General features: G+C 43.3%; 1 protein-coding gene and 1 long non-coding RNA gene across 6 annotated transcripts in view; both read right to left on the reverse strand.

Moving 5' to 3' along the window:
- The window catches only part of ADCY2 (adenylate cyclase 2), a 436561-nt gene that overhangs the window by 360413 nt on the left and 55121 nt on the right, over window positions 1-21027 (reverse strand). The gene's annotated exons all lie outside the window — the stretch shown is intronic.
- LOC145517632 (uncharacterized) lies at window positions 1800-16131 on the reverse strand. Its single transcript, XR_014062216.1, has 2 exons — window positions 13387-16131; window positions 1800-3246 (listed from the first exon to the last, which is right to left on the reverse strand). It is a non-coding gene; the product is annotated as an uncharacterized LOC145517632 (long non-coding RNA).

The raw sequence follows: 21027 nt of genomic DNA on the forward strand, positions 1-21027 counted from the left end.
AATAAAAGGTAAAACCTGTTCTATCCATGTTTTGATGTCAATAATTTGAGTTTGCATAAAAATGTGTGTAAAATGCCCAGTGATATACAACTGACATGTTATTATTATAAAGAGAGACAACAGCATAGAATAGCAAGGCTCCACAGAGTAAAAATCCAGTGAAGTGCACCTTTCAAGGGGATCAGGGTTCACAGTGGGAGAGATTAAGCAGGAGGGAGAGGAGGAACAGAAGAGGGTGGGTCCTGGGTGGAGGTGCCGGCGGCCTCAGGTGCAGCCACCAGAGGTATCTCGCCCTGTCGCCTCCCGGGGATTCACACCCTCAGAACTTGGGTCTGGTGGGCAGCCGGACAGAACTGCCTTAAGCAAAGGAGCATTCATACCCCCATGACCTTGAGAAGTGGAAGACCCTATCACATTTAAAAAAATTTTTTTTTCTTTGATATGTGGACCATTTTCTTAAGCCTATATTGAATTTGTATGACACTGCTTCTCTTCTAGGCTTTGGTTCTTTGGTCATGACGCACATCGGATTTTAGCTCCCCGACCAAGGGTTGAACCTACATCCCCTGCATTGGAAGGCAAAGTCTTAACCACCAGACCACCAGGGAAGTCTGGCTATTACATTTTACATGACATTCAGGAAAGGAAATATCTTCTGTGCTCTGGTTAACAACAACTTAGAAGGCAATTGGTCTTTCTCAGATAGAATGCATCTTTCTTGAAATATCTTGCAGTTTTCAGTCACAGAGAAACTGGACAAATGTGTGCATTCTTCAGTGACAGCCCTCCGGGACCTTCGCCCTTTTTGAAAGTTCAGGTCTTCGATCACTGATGAATCAGAAGGGGAAAGACACACGTGTGGACAGGCTGAGAGTCATAATTATTCACCTTACATCCTGACTCTTGAAACTTCATTTAAAACTGGCTTCCAAGAGTGATCGCCTGAGAAATAAACAAGGTGAATCTTACTGCTGGAGCAGGTTTTTAAGCTGTGAGATTGGAGCTAAATTCAGGCACCTTTTGTGATGGAGGCTTGAGTTCTTTTTATGCTCGTGAGTGAAATAATTCACGAGCCCAGCAAGTAAACTAAAAAGAAGGAGCCAATGCATATACCTGAGCCATCAGGCTTTATTTACAAATAGTGTCACGCTTTCCAATGTGTCCCCCCTTTTTAAAAAATTTATTTTTAACTGGAGTGTAACGGCTTTACACCGTTGTGTTGGCTTCTGTACAACAGCGTGAATCAGTCATAAGGATACATATGTCCCCTCCCTCTTAAGTCTCCCTTCCCATCCCACCCATCCAGGTCGTCACAGAGTACCAAGCGGGACTCCCTGTGCTACACAGTAGGTCCTCACTACTTATCTACTAGTTACTATTTCACACGTGGGAATGCATGAATGTCAGTGCTACCCTCTCAGTTTGTCCCACCCTCTGCTTTCCCCGTTTTGTCCACATGTCCAGTCCCTATATCTGCACCTCTGCTGTTCTCACTGTTCAGTCGCTCAAGTCATGTCCAACTGTTTGTGACCCCATGGACTGCAGCACGCCAGGCTTCCCTGTCCTTCACCATCTCCCGGAGTTTGCTCAAACTCATGTCCATTGAGTCAGTGGTGCCATCCAATCATCTCATCCTATGTCACCCCCTTCTCCTCCTGCCCTCAATCTTTCCCAGGATCAAGGTCTTTGCCAATGAGTTGGCTCCACGCATCAGGTGGCCAAAGGATTCCTGCCCTGCATGTAGGTTCACCAGTACCATTTTTCTACATTCCATATGTATATGCATTAATATACGATATTTGTTTTTCTCTTTTTGACTTATCTCACTCTATATGACAGACTCTAGGTCCATCCACTACAAATGGACATCACTACAAATGATTTAATTTCATCCAATTTTATGGCCAAGTAATATTCCATTGTATATATACATATATATATACACCCACCACATCTCCTTTATCCAGTCATCTGCTGATGGACTTTTAGGCTGCTTCCATGTCCTGGATACTGTAAACAGTGCTGCAGTGAACACTGGGGTACACGTGTTGTTTTGAATTACAGTTTTCTCAGGGTATATGTCCAGTAGTGGGATTGCTGGGTCATATGGTAGATTTATTCCTAGTTTCTTAAGGAATCTTCATACTGTTCTACATAGTGGCTGTATCAATTTACATCCCCACCAACAGTGCAAGAGTTCCCTTTTTTTTTCACAAAATTGATATATGTGTTCTGTATGTCCTCATGCTGAAAATTGGGCCCCCTAAAAGCACCAACACATAAAACACATTCATGAAACAGGTGTGGAATACATTAACCTACTTGAGATTCGAAGGATGTCAACAACGATACGTCATAAATTTAACCATGGTTTCTGCTAAAATTTTAACCACCCAAACCCTATGTAAAAAAGTAAATTTACAAAATAAGAAATAAATATTGAATTCCATAAGATTTTTTTCATTATAAATTGGGGAGGCATTTTACTAGCATAAACAACATCCTAAAATATCAAGTTACAATGTAAAACATCTGCAGTCTCAGTAGAGAGCAAATTGTTACTGAGTTCCTTGCACGCAGCTGAGGTCATACAGAAGGCTCAATGCTTTCCTACCATTTGTAATACGTAACATAATATCCATCATCTGTTTCCTTTACTCTAATGTGTCATCAGTGAAAAATAAACATACTTTTGGAATGAAATGTGTCTCAGGCCAGGGACTATCCCTTTAAAAACACATCAGAGTGTGTTGTGTCCAATCATCCTGTACAAATAGAGGTGCCTTTGTTTGCTGCCAAGATTGGCTTCACGTAAAATATTAGACGGTGGAATAATTGTACCTTATCAAATGTGCTTCCTCTTTCTTCCAAACAGTTCACTAAACATTCATTGAGTAGTAGAGACACACCATTCATTCCACAAATATTTGAGCACCTTGTATGTATAAATACATTCTATGATTACTAAGGTTATACAGACACACTCCTATAAGCATAAACACACATGTGAATAAGTACCTGTGCAAAAAAGTCATGCAAAGAGTGACAATACTTTTATGTGGATTCATATTTCCGTGATCTACTCAGGTTGTATATGCTGATTAATGGCTATGCTAATATTAGTCTATATGTTTGTTTAAAGCTTTCTATTTTGGCAGAAACAGAATTTTTATTAAAAATTTTATTATCAGTACATTAACCAAGTGCATGCTAAGTCGCTTCATGTGTGTCTGACTCTTTGTGACCCTAAGGACTGCAGCCCACCAGGCTCCTCTGTCAAAGAGATTCTCTAGGCAAGAATACTCAAGTGGGTAGCCTTGCCCTCCTCCAGGGGATCTTCCCAACCCAGGGATCGAACCTGCATCTCTTCTGTCTCCTTCACTTGAGCAAGCGAGTTCTTTACCACTAGTGCCACCTAGGAAGCTAACACGTCCAACTGTTCAGATGCTATCATCCAGACAACCTTACTTTTAGAGGTCAGTGGTTACACTGTTTTAGAGTTTAGAGGTGGCACTGTTTAGAGGTGTCACTGCCCCAGGAGAAGATGAACAGGTACTAGTCTTGCATTACAGTAAGTTCTCTACAAACGAATGAGTTCTGTTCTGAGAGTGCGTTCGTAAGTTCAATTTTGTTCATTCCAACAAAGTCAGCCACTAGGAACCCAACCATACAGAAGGCTGAGCACTGAAGAATTGATGCTTTCAAACTGCGGTGCTGGAGAAGACTGTTGAGAGTCCCTTGGACTTCAAGGATATCAAACAAGTCAATCCTAAAGGGAATCAACCCTGAATATTCACTGGAAGGGCCAATGCTGAAGTTGAAGCTCTAATACTTTGGCCACCCGACGTAAAGAGCTGACCATTGGGAAAAACCCCTGATGCTGGGAAAGATTGAGGTCAGCAGGAGAAGGGGATGACGGAGAATGATATGGTTAGGTAGCATTACCGATTCAATGGACATGTGTTTGAGAAAACTCTCGGAGATAGTGAAGGACAGGGAAGCCTGGCGTGATGCAGTCCATGGGACTGCAAAGGGTCAGGCACGATTTAGTGACTGAACAACAACAACAACAAAGGCACCCAACTAACACGATTGGCTATATAGTACTGTACGGTAATAAGTTTATAGTACTTTTCACACAAGTCATACTCAAAACACAAACACAAATTTTTTTTAACTTTTTAATCTTACAGTACAGTATCTTGAAAAGTTCAGTAGTATAATATGATAGCTGGCATACAGGGGCTGGCATTGAATGAACAGTCAAGAAATAAAGACACTGTATTACATAGTACTGTATACAGTACTGTACAGTAAAGTACACAAAAGTACCTAAAGAGGATGCACAAAAGTGATACTGTAAGCCAGATGCGTGAACTAACAATGTGATTGGACATGCAAACGCATGTTTGCATCTTTGAGAGTTCACAACTTGAAGGTTCGTATGTACGGGACTTACTGTACTGATAAAGCACTGATAGAGAAACACCATGCCACCATCGCTGACTTGAGCCAACATTTTATACTCATTCATCCGTCAGTCATTAAATTCTTTCTGGGTATCTCTAATCTCCCAGGCAACAAACAGAGTAAAACACTGAGTTTTAACGACATGCCCTTAAATTATCAGCTGTGTCCATTCACAAAAAGTAAACTCTTCTCTGCCGAAGCACATGTATACAATGTGTGTAACTATGTATTTTTGGTAGTTTATTTAAATCCCTGCATGTTAAGAGTAGATCAATAATGCAGTGATGGTGAAGGATTTAGTTCCTGACCAGGTCAGTGAATTTCACACAGAGATGGGTTTCTGGTTTGCAGACTGTCCTCAGCTCTCAATAGGCTGCAAACCCTGCTTTAGGCAAAAGTATTCTATATAAAATAAAGAAATTCATATAAACTAAAGATCAGATGAGAGCAGACCTTTAGTAGTACTCTATAAAGAAAAGATAACATTGCTTTACAAGCAGCCTGTGCCGTCTCTGACACGAAAGTGATGCAAAGGTGACAGTTATGCAATCAGGTACAGAGTTCCTGGCACCCTCATGGTGTAGCTGACAGAGAACCACACAAAAGAGCCTCTCAATCCAACTTATTCCGACTCAACGTCAAAAATGTGGCAAGTAGAATATAAACAAATGTACCGCTCTGTATATTTATTTCCTTAAAATTGACAGTTACAGAATTCTGCAGACAATACTTGATGCACGTGGTAAAGTCATGCAAGACCTCAGGCTGGGGTTAAAGAGATCAAATCACTTTCCTGTGTTTTTTTTTTCTTTTAGTTCAATGCCCAATGCCTCTTGGGCTGACTTGCATCTTTTCATGGGGACTTCTTTAGAGGAAACACCAAGTCTTGACTGTGAAAAGATCCTATCGCTTCTGTTACTCACTATTCTACTAGAGGAGACTCAGAGGGAAGGGAGAATAAACACAAGAATGGGAGAGGTGACGTTCAGTGAGACACAAGACTCAAGATGGCAGAAACTATCTGCAGAGCTGACGTTTTATGGTTTTCAAGAAGTACTTTTCAATCTCCTGGACTCACAGACGTCCTCCAGGGGCCAAACAAAAGGAAGATGTGATGTTTCTTGTCGTGTTGCTCTACAGTCTGTCTCCTGCTCTGGGATACTTACTACTGCTGGCTCGGAAAGAAGGAAAGACAGTGAACTTCAAAAACGGTTCTCATCGGACACATTGTTTACCTATAGAGGACAAGACATTGACTTCTACTTAGGAGATCCATGTGAGCTAAGCAAATTTCTAAAATTCTGGAAGAAAGAGATTTATTGGTATAGAATTTTGGAATGAGAGCTTTCTAAAGACGGCCTATTGGATGCCCATCTGGTAAACTCCTTATCTGAACCCAGCAAGCCAGAGAACCAGCTCTGGGAAAGACCTGCTGGGAGTCTGGGTGGCCTTGTGTCACTCAGTCCACAAGCAGACGGGCAACTTCAGGCTGAGAAAGTTCCTGCTGGCACCCAGGCAAGGGGTCCTGGAAGAAGCCAGTCCTGGCTTTTGGGAAACAGAATGACATTTTCATCGTGCTCATCCAGGTGGCACTAGTGGTGAAGAACCTGCCTGCCAGTGCAGGAGATGTAAGACACGGGTTCAATCCTGGGGTCAGGAAGAGCTCCTGGAGAAGGAAATGGCAACCCACTCTAGTACTCTTGCCTGGAGAAGCCCACGGACAGAGGAGCCTGGTGGGCTATTGTTCATGGGGTGGCACAGAGTCGGACATGACTGAAGTGACTTAGCGCGCGCATGGGCATCCAGGGCACCTCAGGAGGCGCTGACCCTGTTGCCCATTCATGCATCCTGGCCCTCTGCCCCTCCCTGGCACTGCCCCTCTGCTTCTCACCCACTCACTCCCTGCTCCCCGCCCCCCACCATCTAGATGGAAGGAATCCATATGGCTTGGCCGCACACCAGTTCTTCTGGCCAAACATTTATACATTTTTATCCCCAACCAGATCTCCCCTGTTAAATGTAGAACAGGCTTTACCACATAAACTGAATCTGGAAAAATATTCACAGAGCTAAAATTCTACGGTTTTCAAGAGCATTTTTTTTTTAATTTTCTAATCTGATAACGAAGACCATAAGTATCCGAGAAAAGAAAAACATTTTTTTCCTAGCTTTACTGAGATATAACTGGCATATAACATTGCACAAATGTAAGGTGTACAATGCATTGATCTAATAATACACTTATATTTGTAAAATGATGACTACCATAGTATTAGCTAATATCGCCATCACTCATAAAATTACCATTTTTTAGAGGGGGTTGAGGTCATTTAGGCCCTACTCTTTTAGCAACTTTCCAAGATTGTTAATTACAGTCACCCTGCTGTACATTAGACCCCCAGGACTTATTCATCTTATAACTGGGACTCTGTAACCTTTGGCCAACTTCTCCCCACTTCCTTCTCCCCAACCATAACTCTACTGTTTCTATGAGTTGCAATTTTTTAAAAGTCCATGTCTGACTTATTTCACTTAGCATACTGCCCTCAAGATCCATCCACACTGTCATGAATGGCAGTACTTCCTTCTTTCTCGTGACGGATAATATACCATTAGATATACCATATCTTCTTTATCCATTCATCTGTAGTCAGACATTTAGGTCGTTTCTATATCTTGGCTGCAGTGAATAATGTTACAATGAATATGAGAGTACAGATGTCTCATTGAGATCCGAATTTCATTTCCTTTGGATAAATACCCAGAAGCAGGATTGCTGGATCATATGGCAGCTCTATTTTTAATATTTTGAGAATCCACCATCCTGTTTCCCATAGCGGCTGCAGCAACTTACATTTCCACCGATAGTGCACATCCTCTTTTCTCCACATCCTTCTCAACATCCTTATATCTCTTGTGTTTTTGATAACAGCCATTCTGACCGGTGTGAGGTAATCCCTCACTGTGGTTTTGATGTGTATTTCCCTGGTAATTACCGATGCTGAACATCTTTTAATGTACCTGTAGGAAAACTGTATGTCTTTGGGAAAACGTCTATTCAGTTCCTCCACTTCTTTTTAAACTGATTTTTTTTCTTCTGCTATTGAACTGTAGGAGTTCTTGGCATGTCTTGGGTATTAATCCCTTATCATGTATATGATTTGGAAATCTTTTCCTGTTGCTCCATGGTCTGTCTATTCCTCTCTGACATTACTACTGGGTTATAAAAAATAAAGACAGTGAACTTCAAAAACATGTTCTCATTAGATGCATTACTTATACATCTGAAGACTTTTTCAATGAGGAGAATGCATATCTTAGAAGGAGACGTATGACTTCTCTCTTGACACCTCCTCTTGGCAGACCCAAACTACCTCCAAACCATCAGTCTTGATTCCTCACTCTGACATGGTTCTGCCAAGCACTCTCCATTTCCAAAAAGATGCCGGTTTCACCCTGTTACAAAAGCCTGTGAGTTATCCCTGACCTTGCCTCCCCTGTCAAATCTTACCCAACGAGCTCTGCCTTTTCTAGGTTCAAAATGCATCTCACGTCCATCCTGCTTATCCACGATCACTCCCAAGAGCCAGGAGAAGCCTCTTGTGCACCCACATCGCCACATCTGCATCTTCTGGATCATTCCTTAGTGCCAGGAGGAGCCTCTGATGCACCGATTGCTCATTGCCACATTTGCATCTTCTGTCCACTGTCTGTACCACAGGTAGACTGACCTCTCAAAAAGGGAATTCAGGTCCTCTTCCTTTCAGTCCTCTTCCATGTCCTCTGTGACCTCCACTCTGCCCTGTGCCTGAGAGGCTGATCTCTGAGAACTAGGCTAAAGGGCTCTGTTGCATTTGGGTTTCCACTGGGGTTTACCAGTTGGCTCCTCAGGCAAGAGCTGGGAGGATTTCCCCTGCTGAATAACCATGAGCTGGCATCACTCCAGCAAAGGCATTGGCACCTGAGGAGACTCTCCTGGGAACTCATCTTCCCCAGGTTCAGCGCTATCAGTCCCTCCTTTCCACTTTAGGCTCAGTGGTAACAGCTCCTGGCTGCGCCTGAAAGCACTAGGGCTTCACCATGCCAGCTCGGCTTCTTTGCAACTTGTCTCGACCTTGTAAAGACCAGCTACCTTACGTGCCTCTCAGTCACCCCATCTGAGCCTGTCATCTGTTTCCTGCTAGGACGTTGGCTGACACGCTATCCTCCCACAAGGCACCAGCCACTTCCCAGGGCACTTGGAGGACGAGCCGAGCTTCTTTCCCTGGCAGCCTGTAGGATGGGCTACTCTCCGTGTCTCCCGGCTCACTCAGGAGGCTTCCCCTCCCAGGTTCAGTGCCACCTGTCAGTCTCTGTAGCAACCCCCACCTCAGGTTCCTTTGATATTTTCTCTGCCTAGAAAGTTTCTCCAAATCCCTGCCCCCCCAAATGGCCACAACCACCACTCTTAATAAGTCTGGCTTATTTTCAGCCTTTGGGTTACAGCTTCCATTTTATTTCTTCGAGGAGACTGCCACCCACTACCTACCCCTCCAAATCAGACACTTGTCTGTGGCTCCCTGTCCCCCAGAGAGGATTCCTATTATAGCACCCAGTTCATCTCCTCCACAGCAAGAGCTATCAGTTTTCCTTCACTTCATCAATTTCATATGTATGGATGGGAGCCCTACCTCCATTGTGGAAGAACAAATGGAAGAGAGGGCTCCCACCTGGGCAGGTAGGAAGCTGTGAGCTGAGACCCTGCATAAACTGCTGAGGCTGAGTGAGAAGACAGACCCCAGCAGCTGAGATACAAGGAGAACATCTACCTCTTCCCAGGCTCTTCTCCACAGGCCTTCACCAAGTGCTCCTGCAAAAGACAAAAGCGCAAAGTGGGAGGCTGGGAGAAGCAACCTTTGAAGGTCTATGCTTAGAAGAAGAGAATGGCCCTGATCTCTTCCCCCTGAGGTCCAAAGTCTCGAGCTTCTGAGAAAAGGCAGCATACCTTGTCATCCTCAGAGCACAAGGGAGATCCACTGCACCCAGGAGGAGAGTGAATATGGTTTTTAAGAAAGGTCCTTCATCCCTGGGAGGTGGGGCAAGAAACCATCTGAGTCCAGATTGGAAGAACTGTCCTCACGCTGGGGAGGTGCAGGACCACCGAGAAACCCCATCCCTGACAGCCACGGACACATAGCTCACCTAATCCTGAAGCAGCAGAGAGCCCCATCTTCTGATCCCCATGATCAGGCGTGTAAGACCGATGATTAAGTAAGACAAGGACACTATAGAAACTTGGGATTTCCACAAATGAAAATCTCCAGGAACAATGAAAATAATGCTACATGTAAAATATATTTTTCCTTTGTTAAAAATCACTCTAAAATACAATTTATTTTAACAAGGGTAAACAGTAGCAATATACTGTGCATTTGAAACGTATGGAAAAATAAGATAAATTAAAGCGATAGCACAAAAAATGAGAGCGAGTTATACAGTTACAGGTACGCTCACAACTTGTGGGGTTTCCCGCATAGCTCAGCTGGTAAAGAATCTGCCTGCAGTACAGGAGACCCTGGTTCTATTCCTGGGTTGGGAAGATCCCCTGGAGAAGGGATAGGCTACCCACTCCAGTATTCTGGCCTGGAGAATGCCATGGACTGCACAGTCCATGAGGTAGCAAAGAATCAGATACGACTGAGGGACTTTCACTTTCACACAACTTGTGAAGTCAAATAATATTATTTGAAAGTGGACTGTATTAAGTGTATCCAGTAAAATATTTAAGAGGCATAAATAATAAGCCAATGTCAGAGAGAAAAACAGAAGCATAAAAAGTACTTCAGCAAAAAGCAGACAGATTTTAAATTACAAAGGAACAGATGGAACAAATAGAAAATGGATAACAAAACAGTAGACCTTAATCCAATCTTATCTATAATTACATCAAAGATAAACACATAAACACACCAATTAAAAGACAGACATGGTCATCTTGGATGAAAAAGTAATACCTAACACGGCTCTGTCTACAAGAAGCCCATTTTAAACATAAAGACAAAGATAGACTAAAAGGATAAAAAAAAAAAAGGAAAAAGATATACCATATGACTCTAGCTAAAATAAACTTGAGTGGCTATATTTTATCAGGCAGAGAATACTTCAGAATAAACTTTAGAATAAGGAATATTACCAAGAATAGAGAAAGACATTACATAACAGTAATGGGGTGAATTTATAAAGAAGGCATAAAAAACTGAAATGTAATGATTTATTTAATCATAAGCTCTCTGAGTGATTACAGAGAAAGATGCACAATTGTCTCAAGGAGTTTTTAATTTAATGGGATACAAAACTAAAACTGTTCTTTTGGAAATGCAACATATTTTTGTTAGAAAGACCCCCTAAATGATTTTTTTCTTTCCCAGTGGAAACAAAATTCATTTTTTAGGAAACATTGTCAAATCACAGAATTCTTTCCTGAGAGCAGAAATCTGAAGATTCAAGGCTGCAGAAAACTCACATCACCAGTGTTTTGAAGGCAAATTAGCAGATGCTTCACTTACATGCAAGATGGCTTTGACAATCATGGCAACATGATGACCCTTCTCCATAGCAAATGATGGTGTGCGTAACAGAAGTGTCCTGGACACGCAGAGCTTCTCAGGTGCAATTCATGGGGCAGGGAGAGGGTGACTGCCCACATGTGGAGAAGAGGGAGCTAAGACAAAATACAGGTTGGCTGACGCCTCAGGGGTTATTTGGATCAAGAGCTCTCCTTCTCTGGACCTTAGAAACCTGTGTTGCTGTTTTGTCCTCTTTTCAGAGGTAACATGGCTCAGTGGTTAAGAGAACAAGCTCAAAGCCAGTATTTGGGTTAGCAGCCTAGTTCTACCCTGCTGCTGCTGCTGCTGCTAAGTCGCTTCAGTCGTGTCTGACTCTGTGCGACCCCATAGACGGCAGCCCACCAAGCTGCCCCTGCCCTGGGATTCTCCAGGCAAGAACATTGGAGTGGGTTGCCATTTCCTTCTCCAATGTATGAAAGTGAAAAGGGGAAGTGAAGTTGCTCAGTCATTTCCGACTCTTAGCGACCCCATAGTCTGCAGCCCACCAGGCTTCTCCGTCCATGGGATTTTCCAGGCAAGAGTACTAGAATGGAGTGCCATTGCCTTCTCCACCCTAACCAGTGGCCTTCAGTCAACTTAAGCTCTCTCTGCCCAAGGGTCCTGACATCCAAACCAGTGCCTGCCCCACAGATGGTTGTGGGGAACCAGGCAGTCAAGATGCTAAGCTGGCTGGACCTGTTATTATTGCTTCCTGTTCCGGAACTGTGGGTGGCCCAGATTCAACTCCAAATGATGTCAAGTCTATCATGTACATCTTTCCCAGTTCAGTTCAGTTCAGTCACTCAGTTGTGTCTGACTCTTTGCGACCCCATGGACTGCAGCATGCCAGGCCTCCCTGTCCATCACCAGCTCCCAGAGTTTACCCAAACTCATGTTCATTGAGTCAGTGATGCCATCCAACCATCTCACCCTCCATCGTCCCCTTCTCCTCCTGCCCCCAATCTTTCCCAGCATAAGGGTCTTTTCAAATGAATCAGCTCTTCGCATCAGGTGGCCAAAGTATTGGAGTTTCAGCTTCAACATCAGTCCTTCCAATTCAGGACTGATCTCCTTTAGGATGGACTAGTTGGATCTCCTTTCAATCCAAGAGACTCTCAAGAGTCTTCTCTAACACCACAGTTCAAAAGCATCAATTCTTCAGCATTCAGCTTTCTTTATGGTCCAACTCTCACATCCATACATGACCACTGGTAATCCATAGCCTTGACTAGATGGACCTTTGTTGGCAAAGTAACATCTCTGCTTTTTAAACACAATTAAGAGAAACTCCATCAGCCTCCTTAAATAATGGGCTCTAGCAGCCAGATGGTGGCTTACTCCAACTTTGGTGCTTCCCCTGGGCATCCAGAAGCCATAGGGTACAGTGGGGAGGGGCACAGGCAACTGCTGGCCAGGGATGAAGCACAGGCTCTATTACATCCCGGCCAGATGACCTCGGAAGTCATTTAATGCCATGTGCCTCAGTGTCACTTGTAAGAAGGGGATGAGGGCCTCAGGCAACTGCTGGCCAGGGATGAAGCACAGGCTCTATTACATCCCGGCCAGATGACCTCGGAAGTCATTTAATGCCATGTGCCTCAGTGTCACTTGTAAGAAGGGGATGAGGGCCTGGCCCTTCTCATTACAACTGTGGCACTGAGTGAACAGCTAGTGTATATAAGGGGTTCAGGATGCTGGGTGGTGTGTACAAAATGCTCCATCGACACCAGCTGCCTGGATGGACCTAGAGACTGCCGCACAGAGTGGAGAAAGTCAGAAAGAGAAAAACCAATATCGCAGATTAACAGATATGTGTGGAATCTAGAAAAATGGTGCAGGTAAACTTATTGGCAAAAAGCAGAAACAGAGACACAGATGACGAGAACAAATGTACAGACAGCAAACGGGGCAAGGCAGGCGTGGGATGGATCGGGAGACTGGGATTGGCATCTATTCACTACTGATACTCAGTATACTCTGTATGGGGTGTCCCTGGGAGCCCAGCTGGTAAAGAATCCGCCTGCGATGCAGCAGACCCTGGTTCCACTCCTGGGTCAGGAAGATCCCCTGCAGAAGGGATAGGCTACCCACCCCAGTATTCTTGGGCTTCCCTGGTGGCTCAGAAGGTAAAGAATCCACCTGCAATGCAGGAGACTTGGGTTAGATCCCCGGGTTGGGAAGATCCCCTGGAGGGGGGGCATGGCAACCCACTCCAGTATGCTTGCCCTGAGAATCCCCATGGACAGAGGAGCCTGGCAGACTACAGTCCATGGGGTCACAAAGAGTCAGACACGACTGAGCGACTAAGCACAGCACAGTCTATGTATAAAACTAAGGAGAACCTACTGCGTAGTGCAGAGAATTCTAGTCAATGCTCTGTGGCGACCTAAATGGGAAGGAAATCCAAGGAAGAGCGGATATACACAAATGCACAGCTGATCCAGTTTGCTGTATACCAGAAATTAATACTACATTAAACAGCAACTATACTCCGATTAAAAAAAAAGATATTAGTTGTTAAGCACAAACAAATCTAGGACTATACTAAAATAAAAATTAAAATGACCTGTATTGGCCATTGCCTGAGGTTACATCTGAAGAAAAACCTGGAGGTATATCTTGATGACTTTACTCAAAAAAATAAAATAAAATAAAATCAGGGTGAAGTAAACAAAGTAGTCACAGATACTCACCTGTAAAATATTTCTAATAATGAATTAAGAATGAAAAATTTCATCTCAAAATGTTTTACTTTTATTCACTATACATAATAGGGGTTCTCAGTTGTCACAGGAGGAAAGGCTATTTTTAAAAAGGCAAGCACTCATATAGTTGGGGTCACAAGGCTACAAAATAGGTTTTTATTTGCTAGGATATTCTCTAATGAGGTACAAAAAGCATGAGATACAAAACATGTAGACATCATACCCTCTCGTCAAGGAAACTCCTTGGGTAAAGCCTGAAGTTGGCCAAGCCCATCACTCAGGTTTCAAGCTAAGAGGACAAGGACTTTTCTAAAATGATTTAGAATTGGTATATTCTGTACCATTCTTCATCCACACATCTGTAAAATTTCATCAAGCTGTAAAACTGTCATCCTAACATTCATACACTTTGCTCGTGTAAGATGCACCTCAAAAAAAGAGAAAAATACGTTAATAAAGAAAGGACCAGTGTAGATCCCATATGAAAAACCACAGGTGTCTCATCGACTTTTTCCTAAACATAGTTTTGATTGTATCTGCAGTGCCTCTACCGTGGGCTGTCTATGCATGGACCGTTAGACAGGGAAACATTAACATTTAAGAGAATGGCCTCAAGGAGGACTTTCGGGCCAGAAAAAGTGAAACTGATGGCCCAGAGAAGGTGACTTTCTTTGGACAAGAAAGTAGTTGGATTCTGACTGTGATCTCAAGTGTAGCTTACTGGACTTGAAGAAGCATACACGGGACACGTGAAAGCAAAGACCCGAGAGGGAGGACCGTCCATTGTCCTCGCCCGAGTGACACTGCGTGAGATGAAAACTGTCTAAAGAAAGGTGCCCTCTGGAAGAAAAAGCAGAGATTGAATTTGGGGATATTTCTGGGATGGAAGGGAGATCCAGGATGTTAGATCTAACTAGTGTTGTCAACTCAACATTCCACCAACTCACACTCAACAAGTCCTCTCTACACCATGTACTCTCATCACTGAGATGGAAATGTACAACCAGCAACTTCAATGATGTCATATCAGGTGGGACAGATGGCCCCTCTCCCCAACTCCCATCCTCCCTGCTGAAGTGAGCTGACCTGATCTGTTCCAGTTACTACTGCTGCTTAACTACTTACTGCTGGAATTCAGCCCTGAATTCCAAACAGCAGTGTCATCTTTTAGCTCAGTTTTATGGGTGAGGAATCTGGGCAGGGGTCAGCCGGGAGGTTCTTTTGCTCCATGCGGCATTGCTGGAGGTCAGGTGACAACACTCAGACGGACATGGGGCTGGTCCAGGGGGCCCATGGCAGCTTCTTGCATGTTTGCCACCTGACAGGGTTGGCAGGAAGGAGGGACCGTAGACTAGGCTGCCTCCACGTGACCTTCAGCAGGGTGGTCTCGGGGCAGTCAGATCATTGACACAGCAGCTCACGGCTCCCAGAGAGAAAGTTCTGAAGAACAAAGGAAGTTGCATGTCTGCTGGGACCCAACCTCAGCCCTCAAATAGCTTACTTTACAGGGTGAGGAAGACAGACCAGGATAAAAAAAAAAGTGCATAGGGTGTTTTCAGATATTAATCAGTAGCATGCAGAAAAATAAAATCAGCGGACAGGTTATAGAATAAACTTCCTAAGTGTTAGTCGCTCAGTCATGTCTGATTCTGTGACCCCACGAACTGCAAGCGTGCCAGGCTCTTCTGTCCATGGAATTCTCCAGGCAAGAATACTGGTGTGGTTTGCCATTTCCTCCTGCAGGGTAATAACTTCCTAAAAAATCCTCTAAACAACTGTCATTTCTCTACCCCAAATTTCCAATGGCTTTTCTGTATCTACTCAAAGAAATTCAAATTATTTTTGACGTCCTCTAGGACACCAAAATATAGTAAGTCAAACTCGACAATTTAGGACCCTGCCCCATGCTCACTAAGGCAGCTTTTTTTCGTAGCTTTGCCACTGCTGTTACTTCCTCCACCACATGCCTTTCCTTCTCGTGATCCTGTCCTGCCTTGGAAGCACTGTCTCCACAACCTAATACAATTCCTTCCTCGTTTGGATTTCTTTGTAGGGGACAGAGTCAGGTAAAGAATGTTCCTTTATCTACTATATTAAAACAGAGATACACACACACATACACACACACACACACACACACACAGAGCTCACTCCTTTCCCAGGCCACGTCTCATTTCTGTGCGTCTATCTGCCTGTGCTCCCACGTCATCCACATGATGGATGGGGTGTCAGGACGGCTTCAAGTTGCAATGCCTGAGCTCTGGAATGGACCCTTTTACAGCTCCGGGTCTATATATAGATCCCATCAACAAAGATCTCTATGTCCTTGGGAACATTACACAACTTCTGTGGACTTCTGTCACACTTCCCTCAACAGCAAAGTGGGAGGATTGGTCATAACCAGTTCAAAGGGCAAAGGTGCCCAGAACGGGGCTAACCCCACCACACGCAGCATGGAAGGATTGCTCTCTTCACTGTCTTCATTACAAAGCTGTGGATACTGAATAAATCCTCAAAAAACTGAGGCCCAGTGCTGGAAAGAATGTGATGATAGCATCACGAGTACAAAGGAATTGGGCAGTCATACAGTGGAGAAAAACCACACAGTGCCATGGGATAGGTATAAATGTATGTACCATGAAAGTAGCTCAGTCATGTCCGACTCCTTGTGATCCCGTGGACTATACAGTCCCTGGAATTCTCCAGGCCAGAATACTGCAATGGGTAGCCTTTCCCTTCTCCAAGGGAATCTTCCTAACCCAGGGATCGAACCCAGGTCTCCCGCATTGCGGGCAGATTCTTTAACAGCTGAGCCACAAGGGAAGCCCATGGTACTGGAGCAGATAGCCTATCCCTCCAGCAGATATTCCCAACCCAGGAATTGAGTCAGGGTCTCCTGCATTGCAGGCAGATTCTTCACCAACTGAGCTATCAGGGAAGCCATAAGTACTGTTTGTTTCAAAAGTCAACTTCACAAGCATGTTTATTCACACAATTTGTGATTTAAAACACCATATTTTCATTGACTCTAAAGGACACAGAAGCCAATTCACACGAAAGGTGAATTAGATCTCAAGTTCATGGACCTCATCTGGGTATCACAAAGCCCTCTGCTGTGTTCCCCTCTGACACATCTCTGAATCCATCCTGTCTTCTCCCAGATTCACTGCATGGTGAGGGGCAGGTCCCCACCCGTTCATGAGCCCCTCCATCACCTGGGCCACCTGTAACAGCCTCTTGGCTGGCACCCGCTCTGCCAATGCAAAGAGCCACAGGTACCAAAAACATAAATGTCTATCTACTAATCCAACCCCCATGCAGGATCACACAGAGAATCCCGCTTAATAGAGAATTGCTATTTACACCAGGAATGCCCAACCGATGCTGAAAAGAACTAAAATGAAGCAAAGCAAATATACTGAATATAATCTCACCAATTTGATGATTCAAAAGCCACTTTCAGATTTTTAGGTATTTTCAGTAAGAATTGCCACCACTTACTACTATAGCCAAGAATCCCTTAGAAGAAATGGAGTAGCCATCATGGTCAACAAAAGAGTCCAAAATGCAGTACTTGGATGCAATCTCAAAAACAATAGAATGATCTCTGTTGGTTTCCAAGGCAAACCATTCAATATCACAGTAATCCAAGTCTATGCCCCGACCAGTAATGCCAAAGAAGCTGAAGTTGAATGGTTCTATGAAGACCTACAAGACCTTCTAGAACTAACACCCAAAAAAGATGTCCTTTTCATAATAGGGGACTGAAATGCAAAAGTAGGAAGTTAAGAAACATCTGGCGTAACAGGCAAGTTTGGCCTTGGAGTATAGAATGAAGCAGGGCAAAGGCTAATAGAATTTTGCCACAAGAACGCACTGGTAATAGCAAACACCCTATTCCAACAACACAAGAGAAGACTCTACACGTGGACATCACCAGATGGTCAACACCAAAATCAGATTGATTATATTCTTTGCAGCCAAAGGTGGAGAAGCTCTCTACAGTCAGCAAAAACAAGACCAGGAGCAGACTGTGGCTCAGATCGTGAACTGCTTATTGCCAAATTCAGACTTAAATTGAAGAAAGTAGGGAAAACCACTAGTCCATTCAGGTATGACCTAGATCAAATCCCTTATGAGTATACAGTGGAAGTGACAAATAGATTTAAGGGACTAGACCTGATAGACAGAGTGCCTGATGAACTATGGACAGAGGTTCGTGACATTGTACAGGAGACAGGGATCAAGAAAATCCCCATGGAAAAGAAATGCAAAAAAGCAAAATGGCTGTCTGAGGAGGCCTTACAGATAGCTGGGAAGAGAAGAGAAGCGAAAAGCAAAGGAGAAAAGGAAAGATATTCCCATCTGAATGCAGAGTTCCAAAGAATAGCAAGGAGAGATAAGAAAGCCTTCCTCAGTGATCAGTGCAAAGAAATAGAGGAAAACAACAGATTGGGAAAGACTAGAGATCTCTTCAAGAAAATTAGAGATACCAAAGGAACATTTCATGCAAAGATAGGCTCGATAAAGGACAGAAATGGTATGGACCTAACAGAAGCAGAAGATATTAAGAAGAGGTGGCAAGAATACACAGAAGAACTGTACAAAAAAGATCTTCATGACCCAGATAATCACAATGGTGTGATCACTCACCTAGAGCCAGACATCCTGGAATGTGAAGTCAAGTGGGCCTTAGAAAGCATCACTACAAACAAAGCTAGTGGAGGTGATGGAATTGCAGTTGAGCTATTTCAAATCCTCAAAGTTGATGCTGTGAAAGTGCTGAGCTCAATATGCCAGCAAATCTGGAAAACTCAGCAGTGGCCACAGGACTGGAAAAGGTCAGTTTTCGTTCCAATCCCAAAGAAAGGCAATGCCAAAGAATGCTCAAACTACTGCACAGTTGCACTCATCTCACATGCTAGTAAAGTAATGCTCAAAATTCTCCAAGCCAGGCTTCAGCCATACATGAACCGTGAACTTCCAGATGTTCAAGCTGGTTTTAGAAAAGGCAGAGGAACCAGAGATCAAATTGCCAATATCTGCTGGATCATTGAAAAAGCAAGAGAGTTCCAGAAAAACATCTATTTCTGCTTTATTGACTATGCCAAAGCCTTTGACTGTGTGGATCACAATAAACTGTGGAAAATTCTGAAAAAGATGGGAATACCAGACCATCTGACCTGTCTCTTGAGAAACCTGTGCAGGTCAGGAAGCCAACAGTTAGAACTGGACATGGAACAACAGACTGGTTCCAAATAGGAAAAGGAGCACGTCAAGGCTGTATATTGTCACCCTGCTTATTTAACTTATATGCAGAGTACATCATGAGAAACGCTGGGCTGGAAGAAACACAAGCTGGAATCGAGATTGCCGGAAGAAATATCAATAACCTCAGATATGCGGATGACACCACCCTATGGCAGAAAGTGAAGAAGAACTAAAGAGCCTCTTGATGAAGGTGAAAGAGGAGAGTGAAAAAGTTGGCTTAAAGCTCAACGTTCAGAAAACTAAGATCATGGCATCTGGTCCCATCACTTCATGGCAAATAGATGCGGAAACAGTGGAAACAGTGGAAACAGTGTCAGACTTTATTTTTGGGGGCTCCAGAATCACTGTTGATGGTGACTGCAGCCATGAAATTAAAAGACGCTTACTCCTTGGAAGGAAGGTTATGGCCAACCTAGGTAATATATTTAAAAGCAGGGACATTACTTTGCCAACAAAAGTCCGTCTAGTCAAGGCTATGGTTTTTGCAGTGGTCATGTATGGATGTGAGAGTTGGACGGTGAAGAAAGCTGAGCACCGAAGAATTGATGCTTTTGAACTGTGGTGTTGGAGAAGACTCTTGAGGGTCCCTTGGACTGCAAGGAGATCCAATCAATCCATCCTAAAAGATATCAATCCTGGGTGTTCATTGGAAGGTCTGATGTTGAAGCTGAAGCTCCAATACTTTGGGCACCTCATGCGAAGGGTTGACTCATTGGAAAAGACCCTAATGCTGGGTAGGATTGGGGACGACAGAGGATGAGATGGTTGCATGGCATCACCGACTCGATGGACATGGGTTTGGGTGGACTCCGGGAGTTGGTGATGGACAGGGAGGCCTGGCGTGCTGCAATTCATGGGGTTGCAAAGAGTCGGACACGACTGAGTGACTGAACTGAACTGAACTGAACTACTATAGCTTTAAACTATCAATAATAAAATGTCAAATAATTTGATTCTCTTGTAGCTACATTTGACCATCTGCCTTTTTTTTTAAAGAAAGAGGGAAAATATACCCAGGAGAGATAGGAAGTGTCGAATACATTAGTTATTAACTTCAATAGGTGCGAATAAAACAGCAATATTGGGAATGCCATTTAATCAAGAAATGAAAACTTGGCGATTGACGTAGTATTATCAATCAGTAGCTGAAAAACACAATTTGGGAACTGACATGTTTGTTACTTTCATCTGCCAGTATTTTTAAAACATTTTCATTAATTAGCCTAAGAGATTTATGACTCTCTTCCAAGTGTTATTCAACTGCTACTTGAAAATAATAAGGTTAGGCAGAGTAAGATGCAGTGTTTGGGTCCTTATGCCGTTGTTAATTAAAACACATTAAGCCTAATCGAATACTTGGGGCTCATTTTGTAGACAATCCTGCTAATCCATCTATTTGTCAACTTGCTCTTTTAAAGGAGAAACAGCTCATGTCAACAAATTGCCATCAAAATATGCCCACGCCATAAACCAACTGACAGGAAAAGCATCTTTACCAAAACCATCTATCCCTTCCTCTCATTAATAGTTCAAATCATACACAAGAAAACCCCCTTGTATTTCACTGCATTTCCTTTTCTGGGGGATTCTGACAATGCTTCAAATATTCAATAATGATGATTTCCATGAAAAGAAGCTAATGTATGAGATCTGAATAGAAATAATTTCTGTCCTTAGCAATCAATTAAAGTTTCAAATGTGAATTTCAAAATAACAATGAAACAGTTTTTAGACTGCCTGGGCATCATAACCAACATTCTATATCATATCAATAAATTCACAACGAAGATGCATGCAAGCATTTACCTTATAAATCCCACTCCAAAACTGGGAGGACATTTTTTTTTTTAAATTTTGGTAAAATGTTGAGTTTTCCCATAAAGAGCCACACACAAAGGAATAACTCAACTAAAAGTTCCAAGTCTTTAGAAAAACATGGTTTGATTAGCTTGGAAGCTACATCTAATTCTGAGATGTGCCAGAGGCACATATGTGGA

The sequence above is a fragment of the Giraffa tippelskirchi genome, chromosome 8 (genome assembly GCF_054371585.1).
Source record: "Giraffa tippelskirchi isolate mGirTip1 chromosome 8, T2T-mGirTip1v1.2.pri, whole genome shotgun sequence".
In the NCBI taxonomy this organism is placed as follows: domain Eukaryota; kingdom Metazoa; phylum Chordata; class Mammalia; order Artiodactyla; family Giraffidae; genus Giraffa; species Giraffa tippelskirchi.